Source organism: Coenobita brevimanus, chromosome 93, assembly GCF_032717465.1.
Source record: "Coenobita brevimanus isolate Jiangsu-jjx chromosome 93, ASM3271746v2, whole genome shotgun sequence".
NCBI classification, from domain to species: domain Eukaryota; kingdom Metazoa; phylum Arthropoda; class Malacostraca; order Decapoda; family Coenobitidae; genus Coenobita; species Coenobita brevimanus.
In genome coordinates, this window is record NC_137046.1 from 27,135,194 (window position 1) to 27,150,707 (window position 15,514).

General features: G+C 43.1%; 1 protein-coding gene across 1 annotated transcript in view; it reads right to left on the bottom strand.

Annotated features, from left to right (window-relative positions):
• The window catches only part of Trpm (transient receptor potential cation channel, subfamily M), a 933,145-nt gene that overhangs the window by 544,046 nt on the left and 373,585 nt on the right, over positions 1–15,514 (bottom strand). The window lies entirely within an intron of this gene.

Here is a 15,514-nt window from a genome sequence, read left to right on the forward strand (position 1 = left end):
TCCACTTCTCTCTTAAATTCTGCCTTACTTCCATCCTCTTGCAACATTTCTACCCTCCTTCTGTGGACCACTTCCTCCGGTCCTTCCCATCTCCTCTTCCTCCACGTCATTTGAACCTGATTATCATTCCCCCAACCTCTTTATGCTCTTGCAACCATTACACACCTCATTCTATCATCCATCCATCATCCAATCCTACGTTGCCCCATGAGAAGCGTAGGAGCCCTGGGATAGGCAAGTTGGTCCCGACATTTAAGATGAGAGTGACCAGTCTCACTCATCCCTGAGTGGCATTACTTGAGCAATAACCTCAACCATCCCTTGGATATAAACCTTCACCAGCTCAATCCAACTAGAGCACCATAATTACCCACTAAACCACCAGGTGCCATAATCTGGTTATATGGTTACCACCCAACACTGTAAATGGTTTCCTGGTGTACAGGAAACCATTCAGCTTGTCACTCAGTGTTGAGTCACCCACAGGAGGAAGGAAGAGGAAGGAACGAAGGACAGAAAGATGAAAGAGGGAATGTAAAGTCACCTGTAAGCAGAAGGACATGGTAAGAATGAAGAAAGACATAAGAGTTAGGAAGGAATGGAGGGAGGAGAGGAAAGGGCAGACACCCGAGAGCAGTACTACATTGAGTGATTCTATCATTCACACACATATAATCAATAATTTCTTTCCGTTCATTCAGTTCACCACCCACCCTTCTCATCACTGGCTATATATACCAGTGTATCATTTTGTGTCTAAAGAGGGTATTGGCTATCACCAACCCCCTCTCTGCATAAATGTCTGCTAGAGCACTGCCAGTCTCATACATTTCTGCAGACACACCCCACTCACCAACTACTCTATCCACTTTCACATTCCCTCCATTTCCATTCATATCTCCAATCAAAAACACTCTCTCATTCTTTTCAAACTTTTCCATGCACACTTCCACATTTGTCCAGAACTCTTCTTTCACTCTACTTGCATAATCTTGCATTGGCGCATACACACACACACACAATCGCCCACATTTGTGGTCCAACTTTCAATCTTTTCCACACAATCCTTGAGCCGACAGATCCATACTCCCTTATACTGTACAGTCGACCCTTGATTCTACAGACCCCGAATCAATGGATTTCGAAAGCAACGGACAATATCTGCTGGCAGAGAATCGCTCTGGACACCTTTTTTTTTTTTTTTTTTTTTAAAGTGTCCGACTCTGGGCAAAGGCTTCAGGGCCTATATCTCGGGGGCAGTAGCCTATCCCAAGGCCCAGTAGTCCTCCTACACCTCCACATGTCACCACTTCGGTGCTAACACCCACTGTCCATATTGAATACATGCTAGGGCTGTCTCATACAGGACTGGTGTATTGGTATTAGCGGGGGTACTTTTATGACATGTCGGCGGGTCATCTGGTAGATCAGGAAAGTCTGCTTCTATGAAACTCAAATCCTTAAACTGTTCCCTGCCCCAGCCAGGATTCGAACCTGGGTCCATCAGGACTGCAGGCCGCCTCTCTACCGATTCAGCCACCGCCTCCCCCTGTCATCATTTGTCCATTATTTGAAAGTTTGTCCAGTAGGCCTGTAGGTGGCAGTGCAAGACAAAATAAATGATACTGTAGTTGAACACAAAAAATTACTGTAACACAGTACTGTACTGTACTGCATGGTACACCATGAAGCAAGTCGTAATATAATGGGTCTATAGAAAACAGGGTATTGTGAGGTAATCTAGTTCACGATAGCTTCGCTGCACCTTATCTTTGATACCATCGTATTTCTTTTGCTATTTTTCGAGTTTTAGGCTATTACTCCCTTCATTTTCAAGCAGTGGACTTTTTTAAGCAATGGACACTCGTCCCGCCCAAGTAGTTCGTTGAATTGAGGGTCGACTGTACAATGGGCTCTCACAGTCCGCGAGTGGATAGGCAGTCCACGACCCTGCGCACTGTGATTTTTTGTACTGTGAATACATAATCTTGTGGGAAAAATAACATATGGGTGGGACCCCTTCAAACCTTGATATTTTTTAAATCTTTGAGTCATAATAAAGGGAATATTTTAAAGATATATACTACAGATATAGCATAAAATACCAAAAATATGGTCAGTCTCCTTAAAAACAGTAGACGACAGGCTTGATGGACTTTAAATATTAGGGGTTCTGAGGCGCGGCAACACACTCAGAGTGCCCCCACTGCACCGGCCGCCACAACACCCACCGCACCAACACTTTCCTCCTCCTAACTACACTCCCCTTGAGCACCTTACCCACGAGCATCTAACTCAGTCACTTCGGCCAAAAACCCCTCTAAGTCCAATGTTGACACAACTGACATTACATCCCCTTCTTCCTCTACAGGAACTAGATCAGACAATGTAGCTGGTTCCTCATTTTCACTTTCCTGAGGCTGCTGTGTGTAACTTGTTATGATTGTCTGCTTCCTCCTGTTAATTTCTTGCCTGTGCCTGTCTGTGCAGAAGCAGAAGGCTTTGTCGGTATTAATGTGAACTTCTTCTGTTCTTTGGTGGCAGATTTCCTGTTCTTTCAGTTCTTCCTTGAGCTTATCCACTGTCTCAAGGATCTTGCTTATCCTTGACATAGACAGTTCTATGCCACCCTCCATCACACTAGGCTCCCTGGCCTTGGGCTCCAGCGTCAGACTTGTCTACCTGATGCAACACTTCCTGGCGAGGCTGCTCCTTGGTAGCAGTGTGTGCATCTTGTGTAACATATGGGTGGGACCCCTTCAAACCTTGATATTTTTTTAATCTTTGAGTCATAATAAAGGGAATATTTTTAAGATATATACTACAGATATAGCATAAAATACCAAAAATATGGTCAGTCTCCTTAAAAACAGTAGACGACAGGCTTGATGGACTTTAAATATTAGGGGTTCTGAGGCGCGGCAACACACTCAGAGTGCCCCCACTGCACCGGCCGCCACAACACCCACCGCACCAACACTTTCCTCCTCCTAACTACACTCCCCTTGAGCACCTTACCCACGAGCATCTAACTCAGTCACTTCGGCCAAAAACCCCTCTAAGTCCAATGTTGACACAACTGACATTACATCCCCTTCTTCCTCTACAGGAACTAGATCAGACAATGTAGCTGGTTCCTCATTTTCACTTTCCTGAGGCTGCTGTGTGTAACTTGTTATGATTGTCTGCTTCCTCCTGTTAATTTCTTGCCTGTGCCTGTCTGTGCAGAAGCAGAAGGCTTTGTCGGTATTAATGTGAACTTCTTCTGTTCTTTGGTGGCAGATTTCCTGTTCTTTCAGTTCTTCCTTGAGCTTATCCACTGTCTCAAGGATCTTGCTTATCCTTGACATAGACAGTTCTATGCCACCCTCCATCACACTAGGCTCCCTGGCCTTGGGCTCAGCGTCAGACTTGTCTACCTGATGCAACACTTCCTGGCGAGGCTGCTCCTTGGTAGCAGTGTGTGCATCTTGTGTAACATATGGGTGGGACCCCTTCAAACCTTGATATTTTTTTAATCTTTGAGTCATAATAAAGGGAATATTTTTAAGATATATACTACAGATATAGCATAAAATACCAAAAATATGGTCAGTCTCCTTAAAAACAGTAGACGACAGGCTTGATGGACTTTAAATATTAGGGGTTCTGAGGCGCGGCAACACACTCAGAGTGCCCCCACTGCACCGGCCGCCACAACACCCACCGCACCAACACTTTCCTCCTCCTAACTACACTCCCCTTGAGCACCTTACCCACGAGCATCTAACTCAGTCACTTCGGCCAAAAACCCCTCTAAGTCCAATGTTGACACAACTGACATTACATCCCCTTCTTCCTCTACAGGAACTAGATCAGACAATGTAGCTGGTTCCTCATTTTCACTTTCCTGAGGCTGCTGTGTGTAACTTGTTATGATTGTCTGCTTCCTCCTGTTAATTTCTTGCCTGTGCCTGTCTGTGCAGAAGCAGAAGGCTTTGTCGGTATTAATGTGAACTTCTTCTGTTCTTTGGTGGCAGATTTCCTGTTCTTTCAGTTCTTCCTTGAGCTTATCCACTGTCTCAAGGATCTTGCTTATCCTTGACATAGACAGTTCTATGCCACCCTCCATCACACTAGGCTCCCTGGCCTTGGGCTCAGCGTCAGACTTGTCTACCTGATGCAACACTTCCTGGCGAGGCTGCTCCTTGGTAGCAGTGTGTGCATCTTGTGTAACATATGGGTGGGACCCCTTCAAACCTTGATATTTTTTTAATCTTTGAGTCATAATAAAGGGAATATTTTTAAGATATATACTACAGATATAGCATAAAAATACCAAAAATATGGTCAGTCTCCTTAAAAACAGTAGACGACAGGCTTGATGGACTTTAAATATTAGGGGTTCTGAGGCGCGGCAACACACTCAGAGTGCCCCCACTGCACCGGCCGCCACAACACCCACCGCACCAACACTTTCCTCCTCCTAACTACACTCCCCTTGAGCACCTTACCCACGAGCATCTAACTCAGTCACTTCGGCCAAAAACCCCTCTAAGTCCAATGTTGACACAACTGACATTACATCCCCTTCTTCCTCTACAGGAACTAGATCAGACAATGTAGCTGGTTCCTCATTTTCACTTTCCTGAGGCTGCTGTGTGTAACTTGTTATGATTGTCTGCTTCCTCCTGTTAATTTCTTGCCTGTGCCTGTCTGTGCAGAAGCAGAAGGCTTTGTCGGTATTAATGTGAACTTCTTCTGTTCTTTGGTGGCAGATTTCCTGTTCTTTCAGTTCTTCCTTGAGCTTATCCACTGTCTCAAGGATCTTGCTTATCCTTGACATAGACAGTTCTATGCCACCCTCCATCACACTAGGCTCCCTGGCCTTGGGCTCAGCGTCAGACTTGTCTACCTGATGCAACACTTCCTGGCGAGGCTGCTCCTTGGTAGCAGTGTGTGCATCTTGTGTATCTTGTATGTCTGCCAATGTTATGACTGAAGTCACGATGGGTGCATTGTGCTGGGAGGTAGAGGTCGCATAGTCTGGAAAAAATAGCAGTTTTGGGCCACTCCTTGACTCTGCCTCACGTATTGTGGGCTAAACTCGCGCATTCAAAGTTTTATGGTTGATTTTGGTCACTCGTGTACTATGTGATTCACACACTGTGAGCACGTGTACTGTGCGATCTCACTGTATTCTCCTTCCATCTCTTGCACACAACAATACAAACAAATAGCTTTTGACTCCACTCTGTTGAGAAGAGCTACTTGTGGGAAGCCTCCCTTGTACATAAGAGTTGTATCCTACACAATGTACTGGCCGAAACAACCATGTTCAAATAACTGACCAGTAAATTTAAGTTTCTGTATTTATGAAAAACTTGGGACTATTGTTAGTACATCTCAAAAATTTAATAAATGAACCTAATATAAAGAAATATCCACACTATAACTTGGTGATGGGCACAAGATATACCTGGCAGCAATGAAACTTCAATTTAGTATGAGACACCTACTTCTTGACTGTGCTGAGGGATTTTCATTTAAGTTTTTTGGGAAGATGAGCATTTTCCTGTGAGGCTGTTGCCAAAACACATTATTGCAGAAAGTGGTCCTTTATTAACCTGTGGATTGCGAGCCACAGCTCAGGCTATGCTGGCCGTGCATCACTGTAAACAACTCGACCCTTATGCAAATTTATACATGGTGAGATGCATAGATGGAAAGAGAGAGAGATTTTTCCTTCACACCAGATGATGCTCTGCATGTTTATCTTCAAGTTTATAATAAACAAAAACTAAACTTTTTTTCCTTCGATTTTTGAGCACCACGGGGTGGGATAAAAAAAGGGAATTGCACAATCCACGGGTTAACTTGCTGTATCTCCATACATACTAGTTGACACCAGGGAGACTGGACTTGTTCCAGTTCAGGGCATGGCTTGAAAAGTACTTGAAAACCAGACAATGGCCATGCTGGACCCAGTCTCAAAGGCAGAATACAATGCAGGCATACCCTGATATCCGGTGGTGTTGTGTACTTGTGGAAGTGTTTGGACAGCAAGCTGCCAGATACTGAAGCAATTTTTCCCATAAGGTACTGAAGAAATGCCAAAGATACATTCCAGGCCCAAACCCAAACACTCATATACCTTAATCAACAGAGACAGACACAGCAACACCATAGGCAATATTATTTTCCTCATAAGCAATTCTATTGCTAGACAATGGGGCATCAAACATCGCACACAAATATGTTATAGCAATTTAATGATGGCAAACAAAAAATATTTAAGTCTATGTAAAAAAAAGACGACAACGTTTTGGAATGGTGATGGTGGTGCAGCACGTGGCAATGCAGGAAGGTAAGGTGGTGGAAGGTACGGTGCTGTGATGCATTCAGGGCAACAGATCCAGCGAGAGTGGATGAGGACTAGCGGAGTGCTTGGACTAGCGAATCAACAGCCATCTGGATTGTGGGAATGTTCCCCAATTTCCTTTGTTCAGTGTAGCGAGTGTTTGGTTACTGGGATTCGGGGCGCCGAATATTGGGGTATGTCTGCACTGTGCTAAGCCAGAGCTTGGTTGAAGTCCACTCCCAAACTTACATCACCAAAGGTGTTAGAACTTTCAGGTAATTTCAGACAAATTATGATGATGAAAGAACAGGGCTACCCCGGTTTTACAATAGGTTGCGTTAAAAAAAAACAAAAAAAAACATCGCTAGGCAGGGTATCATATGGCAGGGCAGATTTAGTATGTAAAGTATAGGGATGTGTTTTTGAGCCTTGGGATTCCTCCCCAACCAAGCTCTAAACTCACCCAAATAGTCCAAAAACAAGTTTAAAAGCCAATCTATATGGCCTACCAGCTTTAAAAGAAGCTAACCAAAGCCTAAAACCTGTTAATATACTCATCAAAACCAACAAATAAAATCTAAAAATCATAAAAAAACGAGTCAGAAAATATCAAACAGCTCTCATCACTTACTTCTTCTAAGTCCATGTCCAGTCCTGGTCATCATCCTTGCCATCACCGCCAAGGCTAGGAGTCATGTGGTCCTCCCTAGCACTCACTCATCCTCCTCAAAGCCCTAAAACCCCATTTCCAGGGGAGGGTCAGAGGGTCACCACTACCACCACTAGTACAGTGCACTCGCATACCACACGGACTTCTAACTCACGAATTATCTAACTCGTGGTGTCCTTATCTAAGTCACTATTATAACCAAGCTCACAGAAAATGCTCTAACCTGCATTTTTCCACCAGAAAATGTTTATTTCTGAGGAGATATTTAACTCACGGTATTGTAGCCGCAACTCGAGACTGGAACCAGTTATATTTAAGCACACAGTCCTTGTGATTGTGCAGCCAATCAGAACACTGCTTTCTCCACCCACGCTACCTACACCTAGTGGCCAGTACTGCAACTAGGCTAGTGTGCCGAAATCGCTACCCGTCTCTCATCGACATAAGCATTGTCATCAGTAGGATTTAAGTAAATGTTTTTCTGTATTTTTTATTATCATACAAGGATATGCAATGTCTTTTAATATTGTTTATTATCATTATAAGATATGCAGTACATACTTCTGAGACAGGATGTTAGTTAAGTGGTTATGAGGGGTTCCATTAATGTTATACTAGGCTACCTGACACCATGGTAGAATCAAATATATTTTTCCCCATAAAGTGCATTTTTTTAACTCACGTTTTTCCAACTCATGGCATGAGATCAGAAGGAAATCACAGTGAGTTAGGCGAGAGCAGTGTACCACTAACACCACTAGCACCACCACGTGTAGTGCCCTGACCAGACATTATTACACTTATTTAGCACAAAAATGACACAAAATCACACACAGTTAGTATCACTGCTCTACTCCCTGGCACTGCTGGAATACACAGTATCCCAGCAGTGCATTACAATAGCGGCTTGTGTAATATTGGTGATGTAACATGATGCGGGGTAGGAGAGTGTATGAGAGATCCTTACTCAGTGAAGGGCAGTGCGAGAAGAACGATATGAGTGCGTGTGGGGGCTGCATGAGCATTTCTGCGCATTCTGGAGGGCAGGCGGGCTCAGCTGGCTGCAGGGCGAGCGTGATTCAAACTTTTAGCCGATCACCCCCGGACGATACCTTGCAGGACCCATCACAATACCAGGGGTAGCCCTACGGCAGACTGGGTAGGGTGGTATTTCTATCCCCATCGATTGGGGGCATTGCATCGCGGGGCATTGTATAGCATAGTATCCCTGTATTACGGTAGGAGGGGTAAGGTAGTATTTCTATCCCCATCACTAATTGAGGGTATTGCGTCGTGGGCCATTGTATAGCATAGTATCCCTGTATTAGGCTTGAATGTGAAAAATATCAATTTTCATATGAGTATTTCAAAGAATTAGATAATGTAGCTGCCCTTTTGACCACCTTAACCTTTAGTTGCTAGGGTGATACTGCACATGATAAGAACTCACCACTCTTATTTCATAATTAGAAAACAGATTTTAGTACCCAAATGGTGTATGACACTGAGTAGTTTTGCTCTAGGGCGGCAAGCTGCTGACACAGCTGTTCTGTACTTCTCATATCTCACAACTTTCATGGAAGACTCCACCCTCAAAACATCACCAGCATGGGTCTAATACTGTACTATGAAAATACCTTTCAGAGGATTACCACCAAATTTACTGACTCATAATGGGGCTACAAGAAGAAAATGCCCCAAGCTGGTGGACACAGCATTGTCACTTAAAGAACCAAACACAGAGAAAGCGAGTGTCTCTCCCCTCAGCGAATTGCTCAACCTCCCCTCAAGGGCCCTTACAATAAATCTTTTAAACTACCTATGATATTTCCTATTAGGAATGTGGATAAATATCACAAAATATATAGGAACACATTGGTAATATATTTGTCTCAAGTGTCACTGTTCGACTGAAAGAATAAATACAGTACTGTACTAAACTGATGTAAAGAATACATGACATCATGACAAAAATATATAAAAACATGGGATAGTATGGTGTAAAGAGTAAAAATATTATTGGCATTTATATTCAACCTGTACAACATGAGCGAATAAAAGTCCTTTACAAAGTCAACAGCTGTGCCGAGGTAGAGAAGGCAATGATTGTACTTTGCACATCTAATCTCTTGGAAGCAGATTTTGCAAGTGAGGTAATATGATTTTTCTATGATAAATCCCAAGAGAATGAAACCCCAAGTATACTTTCAAATGATGCAGGATTGAGTGGGATATTTTTAAATATTACAGGATATTTCTGTGGAAAATTTTGACAAGTTGAAAGATATAGGAACTGGTTTAGGATGTATTAAACATTAAGGTTATTTTTACCCCAATCAGAGATATGATCCAAGTCAGAATCAGGTGTGCCATAGCCTCATCCCGTGTTTCCTGAAGTAACTGCTGTGGTGGAAGGTAGCTGGTGACAGGACAGAGCCCTGAGGAATATCACTACTGATAGCTTTGGGAGAAGAAGGGTGGCCATCTACAGCATCAGCTAAAGAATGGCAAGAAAGGAACTAGAGATAAAGATACAGACAGAAGGATAAAAACCTAAAAGGGCATACGATTTATGCCAGACTTGATCGAAAACTTTCAAGACATTAAGTACAATGGTAAAGCTTTTGCCAAAATCCTGAAAGAAGGATAACCAGGAGTCTGAAAGGAAGGTGAGAAGATCACCAGTCGAGCATCCTTGGCAGAATCCACACTGACAACCAGAGAGGTTATGATAAAGATCTATCTATATATTGCCAGACACCTCAATCCCGTATGAGATGGCTACAAACAAATCGCCTCCACGCCGCCCTATCCCCTGCCATTTCACTGCCCTGCTCCCAACTCACACCCCCCTCTCTCATATACCTCTCCACTCCATCCCTCCATCTCATCCTCAGCCTCCCCCTCCCTCTCCCCCCCTCCACCACACTCACATACACACTCCTCATCAGTCTCTCACCATCCATCCTCTCCACATGGCCAAACCACCTCAGTGTGTTCCTCCTAACGCTTCCTATTGTATCAACATCCACACCACAACGCTCCTTTACATCCTCCATTGTCAACCTGTCTCTCCATGTGACTCCACAGGCTCCTTTTAAATAACTCATTTCCACAGCTCTCACTCTTGACTTGTGTCCTTCCAACAACGTCCAAGCTTCACTTCCATACGTCAGAGTTGGTATCACAATACTGTCATGTAGTAACTATTTCACTTCCATGCTCACTTTCCTGTTTCTTATCACTGCTCTTAAGGAAACAGCAACCTTTCTTCCTTGTTGTACCCTTTCAAGCACTTCACCCTTCAAACTTCCATCCTTACTCATCACACTCCTCAAGTACTTAAATGTACTCACATTTTCCATTTCCTCACCATCCAACCTCACTGTACATTCACTGACTTCACCTCTCTCAAAGACCATCACTTTACTCTTCCCTACATTCATCTTTAGATCCTGTTTCTTACACACTCTCCCAAACTCATCCACCAAGCCTTGCAGCTCCCCTTGGTATTCACTTAACAACACAGTATCATCTGCAAACAACAGTACAAGGAGTTTCCAAACACTACCCTCTCTCACTACGGTTACTTCAACATCCACTGCCCTACCTTGTATCTCTTTTATTACCCCATCCATGTACAGATTGAACAACCATGGAGACATGACATACCCTTGTTTCAATCCAAACTTCAAATACAAAAATTCACTCAGTTCACCATCCACACACACACTGCAGCCACAGCACCATCATACATACTCGTCACAGCATTCAACAACTTCCCATCTACTCCATATATTCTTAATAATTTCCACAATCCTTTTCTATACACCCTGTCATATGCTTTCTCCAAATCCATGAAGGCCGCATACAACATTCTTTCCTTTCTCTAGAAAATTTTCCACTAAAGATCCAAGAATGAATATCTGATCTTCACAACCTCTTCCCTTCCTAAAGCCTCCCTGTTCTTTCTCCAACTAATTCCTCTGTTATGTCCCTAACTCTGTCAGTAAGTATCCTACCATACACTTTTCCTATTACACTAAGAAGACAAATGCCTCTATGATTACCACACACTTCTTTTCCCCCTTTTCCTTTGTACAAGGGAATAATTATACCGGACTTCCAATCCTCCGGGACTCTACTTTCCTCTCAGGCCAATCTGCACATCTTCCACATCCATTCTACTATTATCTCTCTCCCATGCTTCAGCATTTCACCACACACTCCATCAATTCCTGGGGCTTTCCCCAATTTGACTTTCTTCAATGCTTCCACAACTTCTATTCTACTGATTTCTTTCTGTCTTCTCACCTCCCTCCTTCTCCCAGCCATTCCCCAGCCACTTATACTCGCATTACTTTCACTCTCTATGTACAACAATTCCTTAAAGTGTTCTCTCCATCTGCTCACTTTTTCTCCCTTCTCCACTACTAATCTACCATTTTTATCTTTCACTCCCCTACTAACTTCAATGCCACCCTGTCTTACTCTGTTCACCTCTTTCCAGAAGATTTTCTTAAAGTCCCTCCACTTTACAATCAAATTCCTTCCAAATTCCTCATCCACTCTCTTCTTACTCTCTCTTACTAATCTTTTCACTTCTCTCTTCCTTTCTACATATAACTCTCTCTTCTGCCTCTCAACTTCTTCCACGCCCCTATTTCTCATCCATTCATTGTATGCTTTCTTCTTTTCTGCCACAGCCTGTCTCACCTCTTCATTCCACCATGCTGTTCCTTGCACCCCCTTCCATCTTCTCTTCACTCCACACACCACATCACATCCTGCACATATTTCTTTGGTGAATATCTTGCACACACCTTCCATGTCCCCCAGCTGTTCCAATTCATATTTACCCAATCATTCCTCCACTTCTCTCTTATATTCTGCCTTTTTCTCATCCTCTTGTAACCTTTCCACTCTCCTTGCAACTACTCCTTCCTCCCATCCCCCCCTTCTTCTATTTCTCCATCTTACTTGGATCTTGATTTTGGTCACCACCAAGTAGTGGTCAGAAAGTCCACTCCCCCAACCTCTATAAGCTCTTGCATCCTTTACACATCTTTGCATCCTTTCATCCACACACACATAATCAATCATTGCCTTCCTTTCATTCAGTTCACGACCCACCCTTCTCATCACTCACCATATATACCTGTGGATCATTTTGTGCCTGAAGAGGGTATTGGCTATCACCAACCCCTCCCGGCACAAATGTCCACTAATGCACTGCCACTCTCGTCTATCTCAGCAGGCACACCCCACCTACCTACTATTCCATCCGCCTTCATATTCCCTACTTTACCGTTCATATCACCAATCAAAAACATTATCTCATTCCTTCCAAACTTTTCCATGCACACTTCCGCATTTGTCCAGAACTCTTCTCTCACTCTGCTTGTACGATCTTGCGTTGGCACATACACGCACACAATCACCCACATTTGTGTTTCAACTTTCAATCTTATCCACACAATCCTTGAGCCAACTGATCCATACTCTCTTATGTTCTTCTTCCATCTTTTACTCACAACAATACACACTCCATCTTTTACCTTCTCATTCTCACCTGATGGATTTAAAAACTTTGGAAGTACAGGATGTTAAGGCAATTGGGTAGTATTTAGAGGACTGGCAATGGTCACCCTTCTTTGCCAGGGGCTGAATGACAGCAAACTTCCAGCAAGAAGGAAAGGTACAAGTCGACAGACAAAGCCAAAAGAGTTTACCTTGGCAGAGAGTATGTAAAGATGCACAGTTCTTGAGAACTACAGGAGGGACCCCATCAGGCCCATATTCCTTGTTTGTACAGTACTAAAGCCAGTGAGTGCATAAAATACACCAAATAAAGACATTTTATCAGTAATGAGGAAATCAGAGGGGGAAAGAGATGGAGGAACAGCATCAGAATCATCCAAGGTAGAACTGGAGAAGAAAGTCTGAGCAAAATTCTGCCTTTTCAGCAGAAGACAGCTACAGAGACAGCAGGGCAGAAACGAGGAGGGAAGGAGGATGAAGTAAAGGTGTTAGAAAGATATCTCTGACGGTGCCACAAGGATAAGGAAGAACCTGAATTGTAGAGTTCAGAACATTTAATGAAGATGTAATTTTTTTCAGCAGAGCGAAAAACAGACCTAGCACAATTCTGGCCGAAAACAAAAAAGAGATGAGCTTCAGGGGTAGGTTGGAAATGGTACCTTTTGTAGGCCTTTTACTTGTGGACACTGTTATTGTGATTAAACCAGGGTTTTCTTGAATCAGATGATAAGAAATGGGAATGTATGCATACGTGCCTGAGAGAATAACCTCCATAATGTGTGAGACACACTCAGATGCCTTCTGGTCACGGAAGCAGTGAATGTTCGAAAGTCCTAAACAATACAGTGTGTGGTTTGAACACTACCTGTACTGTTGTTTGCTAATGATCTGTTCTGCAAGTGAAGATAAATGGTAGCTGCATGGCTTGGGGAATGAGATTGGGAGAGTATGTAAGAAATGGAATCTAAAAAGGAATGTGGATAAGCGTGACATTATGGACTTTGAGAGAAATGAAATCACAGAATGCAGTGGGTGGTGAGGAAATGGAGTATGTGACAATATTCAAGTACATATGCAGTGTGATAAATATCAATAAAAGCTCAGAGGAAGAGTTTTAAAGGGTGCAGCAGGGACGAAGGGTTTTGGTTCTCTGAAAGCAGTGATAAAGAGCAGGGATGTGAGCATGGAAGTAAAAGAGTTGCTGCATGACAGTATTGTGATCCCCACTTTAACATACACAGGTGATGACTGGACACTGTTGGAAGGACACAAGTCAAGGGTGAGGGCAGTGGAAATGAGTTATTGGAGAGGAACATATGGAATTACAAGGAGTGACAGGCAGTTAAATGAGGAAGTAGGAGCATTGTGGTATTTATGTGGATGTGACTGAAAGCATTAAGAGAAATACATTGAGATGCTTTGGCCATGTGGAGGTGATGGAGAATGAAACTGACTAGAAGAATGCATGTGGTTGAGGTGGAAGGGAAGAGGAGGAGGGGGAGACCAAGGACAAGATGGAGGAATGGAGTGGGGAGGTATATGTAAGAGGGGGGTTAAGTTGGAGGGAGGGCAGCCACATGGCACAGGACAGGGTGACATGGAGGCAGTTTGTTTCTGACTACCCCTCACTTGATTAAGGTGTCTGAATATAAAAAGACAGATAATAAACATGGACATTAAGAGACCCTGTTTGGGGAGAGTGCCATTACATATGAAGGAGGGGATCGGTTGGCCAGAAGGCAGGGATGGCAGCAGGCACTACATCTCTCCTTCATCAGCAAATAGAGCATTTTATTCTAAAACTTGCTAGTTTGCAGGCCTCAGTAGGAGTGTAGCACATAATTACCTAAGGACATCAGACTGTTGGAGAAGCATCACACAGCTAATGCAAGACAAAAATAAGATGATCTCTGAAGGTCCCAGAAGGGGAAACCCCTACCCTTGGTGTAAAGGAAGGAGCCCAGGAAATCACATCCTGTAAACATGGATACGAAGCCAACTGCCAATAAAGCAGGTGGCAAGTGGGTCCATGATAAGAAGCTTCAATTGATAAGTGAACAAACACACTGTTGAAATTGGCAAGCAAAATAAACATGGTCTTACCAAGTGATGGTCAGTTTGAGGAGTATTATCTGAAAAGCTGACCATATGACTGTTAATAAAATGATAATATCTATAATATACAAATTTAATATGGAACATGAGGCTAAAGGCAACGAGTTGCATATATTTGAGCCAGGTCAAGCAATGACTGCTAAAAAAAAAAAAGGATTAGCTAGGCACAAAAACAAATGCTAGAAATGAAGAGAACGGTCTGTAGTAACAATGACATGCAATTGTCCAATGGAGTTAAAGAGGCTTAGGAGAGGTTTAAAACAGCATCATTAAGTTAGCTGGATAAAACCTTATCCAAAGAAGATGTGGCAAGCTGAGAAATAAATACACAAAAACAGATCTTCCAAAGAAAACTAGAGATGTAGTGGTAAGCATAAAGTAATACTGATGTATCAGGGTTCTAAAAGCTTACTGCAAGTAACCTACGCTCAGTACAATGCAAAAATGCAGAAACATGTACTGAAAACAGTGTACAGCCTCCATGCTATAATGTTGCTTGCCCACAGAGACAGAATGCTTCAGCAGGCAAGAAAGCCTAGAGTGAATGCTTCAGAAGACAAGAAAATCTAGAGTGTATTAAGACTGGTTTTAAAAATTCCAAGAAATAAGATCTTTTGTAGAGAACTGAACTGGGAATATCTATACCAACACATTATTCAAGCTCCAAGGATGCTGGGTGTGGCAGGGGAATCATCAGATTCCACAATCAATATTAGTGGGATACTGTAATTAAGTTCTGGCACAAAGAGCTTGACAGTCTGGCCAGTCAGGCTAAACCAGCAAGATCATTAGGCTGTGGTACAAGGAGCTTATGAGACTGACCACACCCAAAAAAGTCAATGGTTTAA